Below are 15,893 nucleotides of genomic sequence, written 5' to 3' on the forward strand. Positions count from 1 at the left end.
TTCATCAACAACTGCCCCGAACGATCATTTAAATAGGTCACGTTTCAGATAATGGCCCTTCTTGTGCAATGAACTAGGGCCATAATAAAAATCTATTTTATACAACACCTTGCATATTGAAATATCTCAAAAAAGCACTGGACATTAAAAAACTACTCAAGTATAGATACAAGCCAATAGAAATAAAGTAAAAGCCGATAATAACAATAATGACAGTGATACTGACACTTTACACAGCATGCAAAATGCAATAAAAGCTAATCATAATGATTCCCCTCACAGCAATAACCAATCAGAATCCAGGAAAAGCCAATTAATAACGACGTTTTCAAGCTGGATTTAAACACACGGACAGTCACAACTGATATAGGTAGGGATAGTGTCCCATAGTCTTTGGATATACAGTCTGTTTTATAATACGGTAGTTGCGTACCTCAAGAACACCGCGTTTTGGAAAAATCGTGTTATAATAAATAATATATATTATATGGGGTAAAGCGCAGTCCGCAATAACGCGTGAGATGCGTAACACAGGCTGAACAAAGACTAAGGAACGTGGGTAGCATCTAGAAGCATCCAGCAGCATCCTGCCTTGTGTGATGCTACGCCGAGGCAGCCGTTACGACCGCTTATTCCTACTCGCGCGACGTAGTTCCATTCATTCAACCGAGTTATATCCAGTTTGGATCCGCGTTATACAAAAAATGCGTTCCTTCATACATTCATCATCGCGTTATATCCAATTTGCCAGTTACAGGAGGTATAGGACAACAGACTGCAGCTCAAAATGCTAGCTATACATATATTTTTTCCATACAAGACCGGAGTTTATATTTTATTCCTGTGTTATAAGGGTATTACGTTCAGGGGCTAAATGCCAATGTATGGGTCTGATAGCCACGGGAGAGCCTCAGGAGAGAGTTTGTGTCATCTTGCCACCCCCTCCATTGAAGGAGCGCAGACTACAGTGGTGTAAAATGTGGTCCATAGTTTGGGTTGCATGGCCACAATCGTACAGGAGCTTGTTTTTTAATGCACTGCTATGTATCTGTATGAGTCTCTATGAATCTCTAGGAATAATAATGGGTCTCTCTGTATCTCCTCTGTATCTCTGTGTCTCTATGGGTTTACTATACGGTCCCACAGTTTGGGTTGCATGGCAACAAGCGCTATGCTGTGGCTTGTGTCATTAATTTTCGGCCCGCTGACGTTCCGATGCGGCGAGCGTTTGTTTTTTGTGCACTACTGCTGGCGCAGCAAGCAGCAACAGCAGCATGGTCACAATACAAATCGGTGGTATTCCGAGGTTGCGCGTCGCGCCGCACGGTGAGTACCTCCGGGCAGACGAGGTGCATGCGGATCCGCTGGTGCTGCAGGTTGAACGAATCCAGCGACACGCGCACGCACACGCGGTCGAACATGTTCAGCGCGATGCCCTCCACGCACAGCGTGGGGCCCTACACAAAACACAAAGACATATCTCCAATGTAGCCTTAACAGACTGTTGGGGCAAGTGCTGTTGGCGAGTAGCACAGATGAAGGCCGGCACGGCACACAAGGGGGTGGGTCGCCGGCGCCATGCCCGGCCGCTTTTGTCTCCCCAGTGGCGATGTTTACACACCACACCAGGCATTCAATTGAGTTCCGAGTCAACCTAGGGGAGGCCCAGGACCGGTTCAGATAATCATCACTGGTGTTGACCGTGCGAAGGAATCGAACCCAAGTCACCGGGATCGTAGCACAGAGCGCTAACCGCTACACTACCGCTGACTGCTCTCTGCCAAGTGCTCTGCACACAAGCACGGATTGACGTAAACCCAACGTTATTATTCATACTATTACATGGGTCACTCAGAAAAGCCTCACTGATTCTCAAAACGTTTGCATTCAAGGTCACTGTTACGTCTTTGTAAAAGGAGGCGAACGATTGATATGTGCTCCCCAAATAAGTAATTTGCATGTAATTTGCCAACCTTGGACCATGATGCTGGCACACGAATAACGTTACAGGATCTTTTAACGTACACTGTTAAAGCGGATAGCCTGTAAATATTTTACGCTTAATACACACCACAGTATTAACCGGAGTGGCCACCGAGTTTGAAACTCAAACCTCCACAACACACAGCGAATGCAATACCGCTTGGGCCACCTCACCGCGAGCTGAAAACCAGGCATGAGAAGCCGATGGCTGCAATGACCAAACCAACCGAGGGATCGTGATGTGCGGGCCAGCCAAGGAATTTTAAAGCCTTATTTGGCCATCATTAAGGAGTAGATGCAACCCCCCTTAGGTTATATGGAGTGTACAATTGCAGTTAAGAACATACCTAAAATATGGCTGCAAATGTTGACCCTTTTGAGCTTCTGGTCCAAATTAGGCTGTGTGCATTATCCACGCAGAGTGACAATGTAATGCGGCATGCAAGGCATGCTGGAAAGGACCGGATCCACTGGTCACACATGTGCTTTTTGCCATCTAGAGATCACTTTTTGCATCAAGTACTATTTCCCTCATTTGTTTTTATTCTACAAGTACTTTTCTGCCCTTTGAGTTTCTCATTGTTTACAGAAAGCATTAGATTTTCTCTATAATTCTTTCGGATCTGAGGGATTTTACTGTATTTTTAATGTGATGTCCTCTCCGTGACAATACGGGCTCCGTCATGGCAGTTATTTCCAAAGCATATTTAATTGTGACCGTTTTATAATTGAAACGCATTTACATCATTAAATTCAGTTTCAGTTTATTTTGGTATAGCCCTGTGAGCCATCCGGCTCTAATGTATCCACCGGTGTAACTTCCTCTGTAATAGTCCACACTGCCAAATGGCAAAAAAACGGAGCTTCGTATCTCACTGCGTTCTTCCACTTTAAACCAAGTGTCTGTGTGTCTGATAGAAACCTAATCGTAGAGAGATGGTCAGTGGGCTTGGGTCCCAGTGCATTAAGCCAGTCCTGGGTTAAAAGCAGAATTCAGCCGTTCGGGAAATGCCAATGCCTCCCGGTTAAGTGAACACATGCCCTACCTCCTCGTCGAAGGTAACGTTGAGCTTGAGATCTTTGGAGTCAAAGAAAACCGTCCCCTCCAAGCCGTACTTGGGAATGAGCACCACCACGGCGCTCTTGCGCACAAACAGCACGAAGCCCTCTTCGCTCACCACTCCCTTGCTCTTGAAGAACAACTGAGACCACAACAACAACAGCCGTTAATCACCGCTACGTGGCCAAGAGCAGACACACGCGCATCACTTACCAAGCCCATAATTATTTAACAAAATTTAAGGTATTTTTCTGCATTCCCCCGCTGATTTATTCCAGTTGTGCTATTGGCATCATGTCATGGGGATTATTTTGAGTTCAATCGTGAAGGTACAATGTCAATTGTATTTACTATAATCCTCCATCACCTGACAGAGCCAATCAAATAAAGTTGTCACATCATGGGCAAATGTGCCAAGTGACTAGGTTTTTCAGCAAACACAGAAGAATGCTGAAAAGCAATGTCAAGCGTAGCCAACCAGTACAGCCACGGCACCACCACACGTAAGCGTGCGAATAGAAAACAATTGATTCTTACTACACACACAATACGATGCCTGCTTCCGTGACCTTAAAAATGGTTTTCAAGAGACGAATGGATGCATTATCAGGTGCCTAAGCACACGCCGTGCAAGCTCCACGTGGCCCACACTTCCGCCTCCCACCTGCGTGTGGAAAGCTACAGACGAGCGTTGGGCGTACTGCGCCATCTTGTGGCGGTAGTTGAGGTTGTTGCAGAGCTGCTGCTGCTTCTGCTTGTCGGTGAGCGCCGGGTACGTGGGGTCGGCGCCCACGCACACGGCCAGCAGCCGGTGCACAATCACATCCGAGTATCTGTAACGGTCCAGGGAGACAACAACAACAATATTCACATTTGTTGTAGCCTCTATTTAATATGAAAATTAAATTTACAGTAGATACAGGCTGCGGTATGGCCACGAGATTCCAACGGAGCAGAGGTATTAATCCACCAAGCACCGCGATTCATTCTGGTGGAATCTAGAGACAGTAGAACCCCTCTTAAAGACGGTAATTGGTTCCACGAACACGAGCATTAAAGGATTTGGTCATTAAGCGAGTATAGGAAATACGTGTTAAAAGCTTAATTCGTTCCGATAGCATCGAAAGTTTCCCTTGTTCACCCAAAAAACGTACTTTATAATATTTAAACAATGGATATTAATACATAAAGATACTAACATTATAAACACATCATATTAAAATAAACACTGTTAATAAATGGATGAATTCATTTTGATTTAAAGCTTTCGTGACTGCAGGGATTCATATTCTTGGTTCTTTCGGTAAATTCACGTAGAAGGGAAACAATAAAATAATAAAAATATAAAACAATAAAATTCTCACGACGTTTCGACTGCAACACAAGCAATCATCATCAGGTGTGAAAACCACAACAAGAAATTTTGAAAAAAAATTGGCAGTTATTTTAACTTTAGCACCACGGAGAGAGATTTGATCAACCATTTCGGGTCTTAATTGATTGATCACGCTTAAGGTGGCTTTCAGACCGCATCCATTATTTTCCGTCTCCCCCCTCCTCTTTTCCGTACATAGATGGACTCGTCCATCTGAACAAACTGTCAAATCTCTCTCCGTGGTGCTAACGTTAAAAATAACTGCCACTTTTTTCAAATTTTCTTGTTGTGGTTTTCACACCTGATGATGATTGCTTGTGTTGCAGTCGAAACGTCGTGAGAATTTTATTGTTTTATATTTTTATTATTTTATTGTTTCCCTTCTACGTGGCATTAATTCATATTTACTGTACCTACAACAGCCCGTCGTTAACAGAGAAATGGTCGGTTAAGCTTACACATTGAGCTCTATGGAGGTCCGTTGTTAAGCGATTAGTTAACAAGGGTGGTCGTTAAAAGGGGTTCTAACTCTACCTTTGATTTCGCCGCCTTCACCAAGATGTCGTAGTTGGAAGGCGGAGGCGCCGGGTGGCGTCGGAGCAGCGCACACTCGGGGAATTCGTCTACGATGCGCTCCGCCACGGAGATGTTGGCGAGCAACATGAACTCCTCCACCATCGAGTTGGTCTCCCTGTGTACACGCACCAGTTTCCGCCACCACAACACATCAATAACAAGGGTCAAGAACCTTTATCTTAGATTATTTTGCTGATAATAAATTTCCCACGTGATAAGCCACTTTGTTCAGCTATCATTTGTGGTCAGGGTTTTACTTGGAAAGATAAAAATAGTTTTGTTTTATTTGTATATTTGTTTAAGTTATTTGTTTACCTTTCCAATACTTTGCAATCCTAATGTGTGCTTGTATTGTTGTTGTTGTAACGTTGTGACCTGCCCCAACTGGACATGTGTGAAAAATGAGCTTTATAGCTCATCGGATTCTTCCAGTAGAAATATATATTTTGATTCTGATAGAGAGGTCTGCACAACAGTCGGATTGCAGTCATGGGAGGTGTCTTCTTGACGAGACTCACTTGAGTTCCTTGGTCTGCAGGTCGATCGGGTCATGGGTTTCGCTGTCCATGTGGAATCGGACCTCAGGGGATGCCAGAGTCAATGCCCTACGGGTGGAGAAGGGACATGAGCGATTATCATGTCCAGCCAAAACAACACAGAATCTTAATATAAGACACTTCACAAACTCAGATATTTGAGTTGAACATGCACAGCTCGTTAAGTCAATCCACTGCTGGATTAGGGCCACCCCATGTCATGCGAGTCGTGGGGTGGTTTTACCGTACTTAACCGTGGTGGTCAGTACGCGCTGGCAAAGGTGGGGGAGCACAGACATGGGAGCATTAAGTACAGTAAAACAATTTATGTCACTGCATTGTCCTCTATTGCCCACAATGTAGCCCCGCAGCAGCCTGTAACACTCCAATCTAGAAGGATGTTATTAACCAGGTAAAACCTTAACTTCTTTATTGTTGCCTTCATTTCCGCATCTCCAGCTTCTTCAGCCTCCCACTCCCAGCCCCGCTCACTTACCCCCCCCCCCCCGGCATTTTGCCGTGCTCGCCCCTTTAATCCCTCTAGCAGCACCCCACTTCCCCTACCCCACACCCCCCCTCTCTATCTCTCCCCCCTTGCTCCCCCCCACTCTCTTACCTATATAGCCTCTTGTTACAACAGCCCTTTTTTGCCCACTTCAGCAATTGTTTCTGGCTGTGGTTGTCCCACCTGAAGAAGGACGCTTGTGTTGCGCCCGAAACGTCGTGATTTAATTTAGTTGTTATTTTATTTTATAGTTTTACCTACGTGACTTTACTGAAAAAAAACCAAAGAGTATGAATCCTGTAACACTTGTTTGTGCATGGTATTCACCCAAGCCTCATGCATCATGGGGTCAAAAAAAGCTACAGGTGCAGCCTTGCAATTGCTTGCTCAAGCCACTGCTGGAAGAAGGGGGCTCCCATAAGAGGGGGCCCCTCTAGAGATACACCCTTTTACAGTCCCTCTCAATGTATTTTAGCCAACTCTTCCACGCTGGCCGGATGTCTTAGAAGACACGGGAGTAACCACACTTTACCGCGCCACAGGCGACCTGCCGATCGACTAAATGTGGTGCACCCATTAATACTGCTCATCGCTCCAGTGGCGGTGGAGGGGATGAGGATCTTGACAATGAGTTACCCGTTTTGAATGCGCTTGTGCTTGAGGATCTTGGCCAGGGAGTTGAGGCCACGCAAGCTGCTGGTGACCGGGTCCTTCCGCCCGGCGTCGTCCATCATTAGCTGAGCCTCTGCGTACGTCAGAGACGCCTGCGGGGATACGATGAACACACCACGGGTGAACCATGGGGTCCTCGCAATTACACAATGCCGACGCCTGATCCAAGCCCAAGCCAGAACTCAACAGATGTCTACGTGGCTCCCGATGACCACTGAGGGTTACGCTCACCCAAAGACAGCAAAATTGATATTTTTTGAATTCTCAAAGCTGGAATTGAACCAAATTTTGTGCAATGTAATTTGGTGGTATTTTGTGCAGTGAGTTTAACACGTAGGCTTTCGTGACCAATATCATCCATAATACAGGTTTTTTGGGTTAGATTGTGTAAATACATGAATGTGTCGTTAAACCCGCCACCACCCGACACAGCCGACAGGTAAGGGTTGTCACATAAACAGAACGTGGCCAATTCGTCACTGGTACAACACAGCGGTGTGCTGTACTCGTGACGAATTGGCATGTTCTGTTTACGTGACAACCCTTATTAGTTGGCTGTGTCGGGTGGGGGTGGGTTTAATGACACATTTACATATTTACACGATCGACCTAAAAAAAAACCTGTGTTTTGTGCAGTGATTGTTGACTGGATAGAGACCATCAACTCACTACTTTCATGTTCTACCTCGCACCTCCGATTAGCACAGTTGGCTACGTACGGTGCAAAAGAAGTTCAACATACATACTACCACTTGTGAACCCGGTTCATCTCGCTCCACTTGTGAACCCAGAGGTGCAAGGTCAACGCTCTGACCTCTCAGCCATCCGGAAACCTCAACTGCACTAACATAGCAAGGCACCGATACAATACACGTGAAAGCAAACGAGAGTTTTACAAAAACTGAACGTCTGTGGGGGAGGGGGGGGGGAAATCACCTTGGAATTGATGATGCTCTTGGTAAAACGTGTGCTCACGATCTCAGCCTTTGGAGTCATCTCCCATATGCACGAGAACGCCAGCCTGCACGCGCACAGCACATGCACCGTCGCCATTCACCGTCGAGTGGCGGAGTCGTCGTCATTGGAGTGGTGCAGGGTGTTCACTCAGGAAAGCCTCGCAAAGTCTCAAGACTCTTTTTCAGGAGGGTCTTGCCAAGTTTTTGGTAGTCGAGTCATTCTATCAGCATCGGGATATTTGGCCAAATACCGGTTTGGGTTGTTACAAATTACTCAACTGGAATATATACGTAGCAACCATTGTTCGATGAGATTCAGTGAGGCTTTGCTTGGTTAAGGATCATAGTAGTAATAACACGTTTATGTTAGCGATGAGAGGAAACCTGATAACCTGGAGTCAACCCATGCTAAATAGGGGGAGAACATACAAAATCTACATGGAAAGGCAACCAAGTCAGCATCAATCCTAGGCCATTCTTGCTGTGAGACACGTGTTACCATTGTGCCATCCTGGTTTGGCTGCTTATGTATGTACACATGCTTGTGTGGATGTGTACCATGACATTTTAACAGTGCCACGCATCATGGGATTACATGTGCACCTGGCAACAACGCACGTTAGCTGCTGAGTATGGGTTGCAATATGCGCACTCGCGAGTTCACAGTTGTTGGTGCATCTCACCGGTCGACGTTGGATCTCAAGGAACACAGGTTTGAGCTCAATAACTCTGGCACCATATCAATCCTCTGCAGGCGCACAAACACATAAACGCAACCACTTCTCTGTCAATAAACACAATCTGGCATATACATATGCACCAACTCAACGAGTGTTTTGCAAGCAAACCCACACATGATTAAGTCACCTGTAGGTAACTGTTCAGCAAGGGGATATTTTCGCGAATGCCAGTTAAGATTGTATGGGTTTTAGGAATAGGTTTTACCCTTTTAACTGGCACAAAAACTGACACCTTTATTCAAGGCATCATGTTTGCAATGACCACAACACAAGCAGTCAAAATGCAAACAAAAAAGACAACTCTGATAATAATATGCACTGTCCTTGACAACTCTGATTATTATCAGAGTTGTCTTTTTTGTTTGCATTTTGACTGCTTGTGTTGTGGTCATTGCAAACATGATGCCTTGAATAAAGGTGTCAGTTTTTGTGCCAGTTAAAAGGGTAAAACCTATTCCTATATCTTGTTTCTGGCAAAGGAGGTCTCATAATGTATGGGTTTTATTTAGAGGAAATCTGATGAATCCAGAGGAAACCCATTCCATAACAGGGGGGAGAACAAACAAAACTGCAAGCGAAAAGGCACAAGAGTTGAGTAATCAAACCCAGCGTCTCCTTGCTGCAAGGCACGAGTGTTACCACTGCGCCGATAGCCTGCCGCTCATGATGTCACGGTACATCATATGATAAGAAATCCACAAAAATCACCTTGTTTAAAACATCATGAGAGATATATAGCATTGTTGTTGCACATTTTTTTATTCTAATTAATTTTAAGTTATCGTTATTCATACGGGAAGTACTGAAAAGCACGCAAAAAATATGGTGAAAATGTCAAATACAATTACAGTTGTGGGGAAACTGGTACCGCGATGATCATTACATCGTAATATTTTACATCATGTCGTAAAGTTAAGAATGAAAAGATGAAATCGGCGGGTCGTAAAACACTTGATATTGTGGCAAGAAAAAATCCACATCTCACCTTCTCACACAGGTAAACTGTGGTACCACGCAGAGATGCCTCCTCATCCAAGGCATTCCCCGGCCGGATAAAGTAGCTCACATCGGCGATGTGTACCCCAACCTAGAACACACATTAACACACCGTCACCACCCTCACATGCATGGATGTGTAATGACAGGGTGATACCTGCCGGCCTGTAAGGGTAATTAAGGTTATAGCTGCATTACATAATGCCTCATTATGAAGGGGCGTATCTGGGGTAAAGGTCAACGGCAGAGTCAGTCGAGAAGCTCCGGGAACCATCCCGAAGGGCCTAGAAGGTTCTAGAAAGGGGGCGTGGCCAGAGGTGGAGCTTGGCCACTCCAGGCAGATATAAAGAGCACCGAATCAGAACTTCGGGGCTGTTAGCGTGGGGTCTGGGTCCTGGTTGCGTCGCTACCGTCGTCATCTCTTCGTCTTCGACCACGTGGCTGGTTCTTCTGCAAGAGCAGCTCTGTCTCCGCCGCTACGCTCGTCAACCAGCCAGCGTAGCTACGCAGGACGGAGATGGGCTGCGTGTTTGTACAGCCTAGGTGTAGCCGCGTTACGAAGTGTATCGCCCTGTGTGCTTTTAATAAATAAGACGCCTTCTACTAGACCTCTGTCGGAAGTCGCTCACTCCACATGCATGCATAACCTCCACCATAGGCCAGTGGGGTCTTAGCCATGGCTTGGCTCAGGCTTGGCTCTCGCGCAACATGCATTGAGATTATTTCGATTATTTTGGCTGCTATAAATGTCCAAATGATGGGCCATTTTGTTGAGGTATTCATTTGTGGCCAGGTCACTAATCAAAAATAAATCAATACCTCAGTGGGCTTTGCCTGGTAGGATGGGGATGGGTTCGTTGTATTTGTTTGTGTTTGGGTTGTTTGTTTATCTTTCTTGTACTTTGCACTACTATGATGTTTTTGTACTGTTTGTTGTTGTAACGTTCTTACCCGCCTCTACTGGACATGTGAAAAATAGCTTTATAGCTCATCGGATTCCTCCAGTATAAATATTCTGATTCTAATTCTCAATAAGCCACATCAAAGCAATGCTTAAAACCCGAGCTGCCTCTAAGCATGGTTCCAGCCCTGAGCCTCTGTGTCCCTTGTGCCTCCTCGTATATCTCTGCATGCTCCCAGCCACGCTCAGAATTTCCGTGAGCTGAGCCTGAGCCAAGGCACAGCTGAGCCACTCATACGTCTTTGGAGGCAACGGAGCAGATCAAGCCAGAACCGAGCCATGTTGAAGTCAGTCCTGAGCCGAGCAGAGACCAAGAATACGGGCACTAAGGCAACAATGTTTGGAAACTTAATAACAGTAATATTGTCCACCCCTTTGTCAATCCACTGCAGGATGAGGGCTTCTCCATGCCGTAATGGGTTGCGATTGTCATTTGACCTTGCTTTATTACGATGGTCAATGCAGGTGGTGAAGGGGAGAACTTGGGCAGTTTTTTTAGATATCACTCTGTACCGGTGTTAGCCATGACTGGAACTAAACCAGCTTGACAGGATGACTGTGCAGTGCACTTATCATTGTGCCACTAAACTCCCCTTGTCACCTCCGCAAGCATTGACAAAACCATGAAAGGAATAGGCACGAATTACCGCGACCGTGACCACGATTACCACCACCAAATGAATACCTCGGTGTTCCCATTGTCGAGCGGTTTGCAGTGTAGGGCATCGTCGATGTCTGTGCAGCCTGGAGGATCCACACTGCAGATGGACAACGCACGGAGGTCCTCCCTGCCAGCCTGGTCCTTGTACGGGACACACACAGCACCAGGTTCAACAAAACGCTGCCTTACAACAAACAAAACACAGGGTGAGCCATACATGGGTAAACCAACTTCATTCTAATGGCGTTCTATCTTCTCAATAGGCGACTGAATATTTTGAAAGTACAGTCCGTTCTCCTATAACTCCGCGTGTTTTCATATCGTGAATTAGATATAATGCGATGAATGCATTAGGGAACACATTTTTTTCATAACATGGATGTGAATTGGATAAAAGGTGATCGAGTGAACAGAACTGCGTTGTGCGAGGCAGAATAAGCGGTTGTACGGTTGCCTCGGTGTAGCATCACACAAGGCGGGATGATGCTGGATGCTTCTAGATGCTACTCACGTACCCGAAGTCTTTGTTAAGCCTGCGTACGCATCTCACATATCCTTGCGGACTGTGCTTTACCCTATATTATTAATTATGCGATTTTTCCACAATTCGGTGTTCTTCAGGAACGCGAGTACAGCGTTATAGGAGAAAAGTCTGTAGTCCCCTTGCTCCATTCATTTCTGTACTGGACCATCTCCACGGCCACTGCAGAGTCCTCCACATCCTGGCTCACCACTTTGATCCGCATCTCTCGAGGCCTGCCTCTCGGGTCTCCGCCCTGGTGCTTCCCTAAGTCCGTCGCCTTCCTTCCTCCGATGTGAATTTCTTCTCTTCTTACGATGATGTGTCCGAGCCATCGACTTTCTTTCAGGTCGACGGCTTTTCTATATACGGTCTGCGGTAAAGGTGTAGAGCCCCGTGGCTTCTCGTTCATGCCAGTGCAGCGGAAGGACCTCGACTGGAGGGAGAGCTCCAGAGAGGCCCTCTAGAAGGTATTCTACGCAGGCCAAACATCTTGAAACTGTTGAGGTTTGACACCACGATGATGATGATGGGGGTGTTTTCACATTTGTCTATTGTCGAGGGCCTATACGTCGGGGGCCACACGTCATGGGCCACATCAAAGGCCACCAGGGGCCACCAGTGGCCCGTGGGCCTTGTAATAAAGAAGTAAAGGATTCTCACAGGCACGACCAAACACACCAACACACCGCAGGCGTAAGAATTGAACTCAATCGATGAATTGACATCGTCACACGTCTCATGCGTACCTCTGCTGTGATGCTGAACGTGGAAGGGGGCAGGCATGCAAGTACGGCCTGGCTGAAGGGCTGGTGTGGCACGTCGTGCTCCAGCAGCAGCACCTCTGTCTCCGTCTCCTTATCCCCACATTCGCCCAGAGAGCGCACAAAATGGCCCTGCACAAGCACACCGACGATTAGCACGGTTGTCTACGTATGGTACGGAAGAAGTTCAACATGCATATGCACATACGTGGCCAATCGTCACCGGTATCCCTTTTCCACTGGTACATTGGAACCCAGACAGCGCAGAGCTCTCGAGGTGTCTGTGGTCAGCCACTGGCTTCTTGCCGTGTCGAACCAGAACCAAACCGTGATATGCTGGCCCCACAAGGCATCCAAATCTATCCGGGGGCCGAGCAGGGCCAGGGGCGGGCCTAGCGACACGTTAATTGTGTGACGGCAGTCGGTACACCACGGGGACGTGGCACCACAGCGTCATCTGCATGTGCCTAGACTTGTTCAAAGCATTGACCGTCCATGGCATGGATCTGCTTTTGCAGTGGATAAACAATCTGCAGCCTACTAAACTGTGCCAGCCAAGGTTGCCGCTCGGTTGTGCAGTGGCAAATAGGTATGAAAAGCACAACCACAATGTCAACCTTGTACCTAACGTACATTATGTAGAATATTAACCGGCATCTGTTTAAACAAAGATACAACCCAAAGAATACGTCTTAACAATATATTTAACGTTTCACCAATTTTGTTTCTCATTGTGTTAATGGTATCACACAAGACAAGCAATCTATACAAACCCTTCGTGGTCAAGGACGACCCACAGGAGCAGACATAACAGAGCTACTTCTAAGATCCATTGAAGTGAAATGCAGTCCAAATTGTAGGGGGGCAGTGCTTTTCCAACCACTCTGCCAATCAAAGTAATGTTCATCACATGGCAGTCAAAAGCAGTAGTTTTCTCAGAGATGGAAATTAAACAATCGAAGTGCACGACCAAATTTAATATCGTTTTTGGTGCAGTTATTGGTGACTGGGCTGAGACTATCAACTTACAACACCTTAATAACCTAGGTTGAATCACAGGTGAGTTTGCCATGCTTTCAAAAAAAATAAATCACAGTGGTGCCACTTCATCCACCCTGACTTCCAATTCACCGTGTCACCGTTCGTGTTTTGGGTTCGACGGCTGCATTGCATACAGAGCCGCGTGGCCGTGTGTCAAGTGACAGAAGGATAAGCCCGACGACGCCGACCACGGGACGGACGGGTGAGGTGTCACGACGTGCGGGGCGTCACGGTGCAGTCGTACGTTCGGGTAGCGGGAGTGTCGCAGCCAGCCATCGATGGCCACCACGATGCGGTGGGCCTGCAGGGACGCTGCTTGTCTTGTCTCCACCCGCACTCATGGCATGCGGCGGTCCGCGGGCGTGAACAGGTGGCGGGTGGCCTGCAACACGCACAAAGAGCCCCCAGTAAGGCATTCAACAAACTGTTTGGGCGAGTGCCGTCAGCACACACCTATTCAAGCTGGTACGGCAAACGACGGGGTGGGTACGGCCAGCACCATGCCCGACCGTCTTTGTCTCCACAGCGCTGATATTTACATGCCACATCAGAGACTCATTTATGGCCGAGTCGACCTAGGGAAGGGCCCAAGACAGGTTCAGACATTTGCTGCTGTTTATTGGTTATGAGCGATAAATATAATCCAACTCGGGTCCCAGAATTCGTAGCGCAGCGCGCTAACCGCTACATCACCGCTCCCCACACGTACACACACACATGCAGATCAGCCCACCTCCTTGATTGGGCTGGGCATGAGCATGCCGCACAGCGGCCTCGAGTTCCGCTTGATGATGCCGACCACTTTTCCAGTGGGCCGACGCATCTTCCCACTTTCGGCTTTCAGCTGGAGACCAAAACAAAGGACAAACATCGTGTTGCGTAATCTAAGCAAGAGCGACGACAGCAGAAGCAGCAGCAGCTGGGATAGCACCGGGAGATGACAACGCAAACTCAAATGAGCACTAACCACAGTAGCGTCTCTCTCACAGACTGAAATAATGAAATAACTATTGTTTAACCAACTCACTGCGTAACACAATACAATTTGGCTTGAAGGGGAAGGAGCATTCCAAAACAATAGCGCTTAACCTGCGGATGTGGTTTCATGCTGTGTCTCATCAATGTCAATAATGAGACTGACGCTTTGTTAAAATGACAAAAGATCACAGTGAGGAGTCCTCCGTAAATATTGATAAGTTAAAACAGTTCTGGCGATTGATAGAATCAACCGGAACACACCCATCAGATACCACACGTTTAAAAAAAAACGCATAGGCTTTTGCGACCAATATTATCTACAACAAAGGTTACCCTCCCATCTAATTCACAATTTGATGCTTAATCTCTCGATTCTTTATGATTTCACTTGCAATTGTGATTGACATTTTCTCTTACCTGCTTAGCACATCAGTCACCCTATATGTGTTTAATGTTTACGTAACGTTTTTATAAGTATAACTGTGCAATGATCAGTCTATAAATAATCTGCCCAAGCCAACTTGCACTACATGCGATTTAATATCTAACATTTGTTTATGTTTGTGAAATATTGTCGACTTTTCATAAACCACGGTTGTTTTTGTACCAAGTTCAATTAACTTCATTGCTGTACTTTATTATGTTTTGCATTTTGTCACTGTGGTATGTATGCATGTAGAACTTATTTCGCACCGTACACAGCCAACCATGCTAAAAAGAGGTGCGTGGCAAGGACTACAATCTAAATACAAAAAGCAGTTCTAAAGAAATTAGTTTTCAATATAGAGGCCACCCTGTGACCCAGGTCACTCTCGCAAATGATACGTGTCCTGATCTCTTGAGTTCTAATTAAGTTAATTAAAATAAACATTAAAAAGGAGCTCAGACCGTGGAAACGACGCCGTGTTGAGCCTGGATATGCATAACAGGTGGTATAGGCTCTGCGCCAAAATGGCTGGCAGCAGAGCGCAGTACAGCAAAATGAACTGTTGTCCTGTCCTTCTATGCTCCTGATCTATGCCCCCCCCCCCCCTTCACCAACCCGCACCGAAGTATGGTCAAATAACCCCTACGTACATACAAAAATAGTACGAAATGATTAGCACTCCTGACTTGATTTTGAAGTAATGTAATGTAAAGTCATTTAATAAACGCAAAATCAAGCTAACAGCATCTCTAATGTGGATTGTTGTCTGGTCACACGGTGTTCATTATGTTTAAGGTCTCTCTTGAAGTGGTTGAGTCTTTGTTGTTATTCTTTGTTTAAACTATATTAAAACTATTTAAAAACTATAAACTAAATAACTTTACCAGGTAAGGACCCTGAGAGCTATCTAGCTCTTTTTAAGTGACTTGGCCACAAATGATCGTTCAATGAAGTATCTTTTCACGTTTGAAATTGATAGCAGCCAAAAACTCTAAGTGCATGTCAGATTGTAACTGTGGAGGGAAAAGCCGGAGGACCTGGAGAAAAATCCATGCGACCACGGGGAGAGAGACACGCACACTGCAGGTGTCTGGGTTTGATTTTGGTTCGGCAGTGTTGACGCTCCACTCACCACTTCCTCC

Source organism: Petromyzon marinus, chromosome 61 (genome assembly GCF_048934315.1).
Source record: "Petromyzon marinus isolate PM22_M1 ecotype Great Lakes invasive population chromosome 61, UKy_Petmar_22M1.pri1.0, whole genome shotgun sequence".
NCBI lineage: Eukaryota > Metazoa > Chordata > Hyperoartia > Petromyzontiformes > Petromyzontidae > Petromyzon > Petromyzon marinus.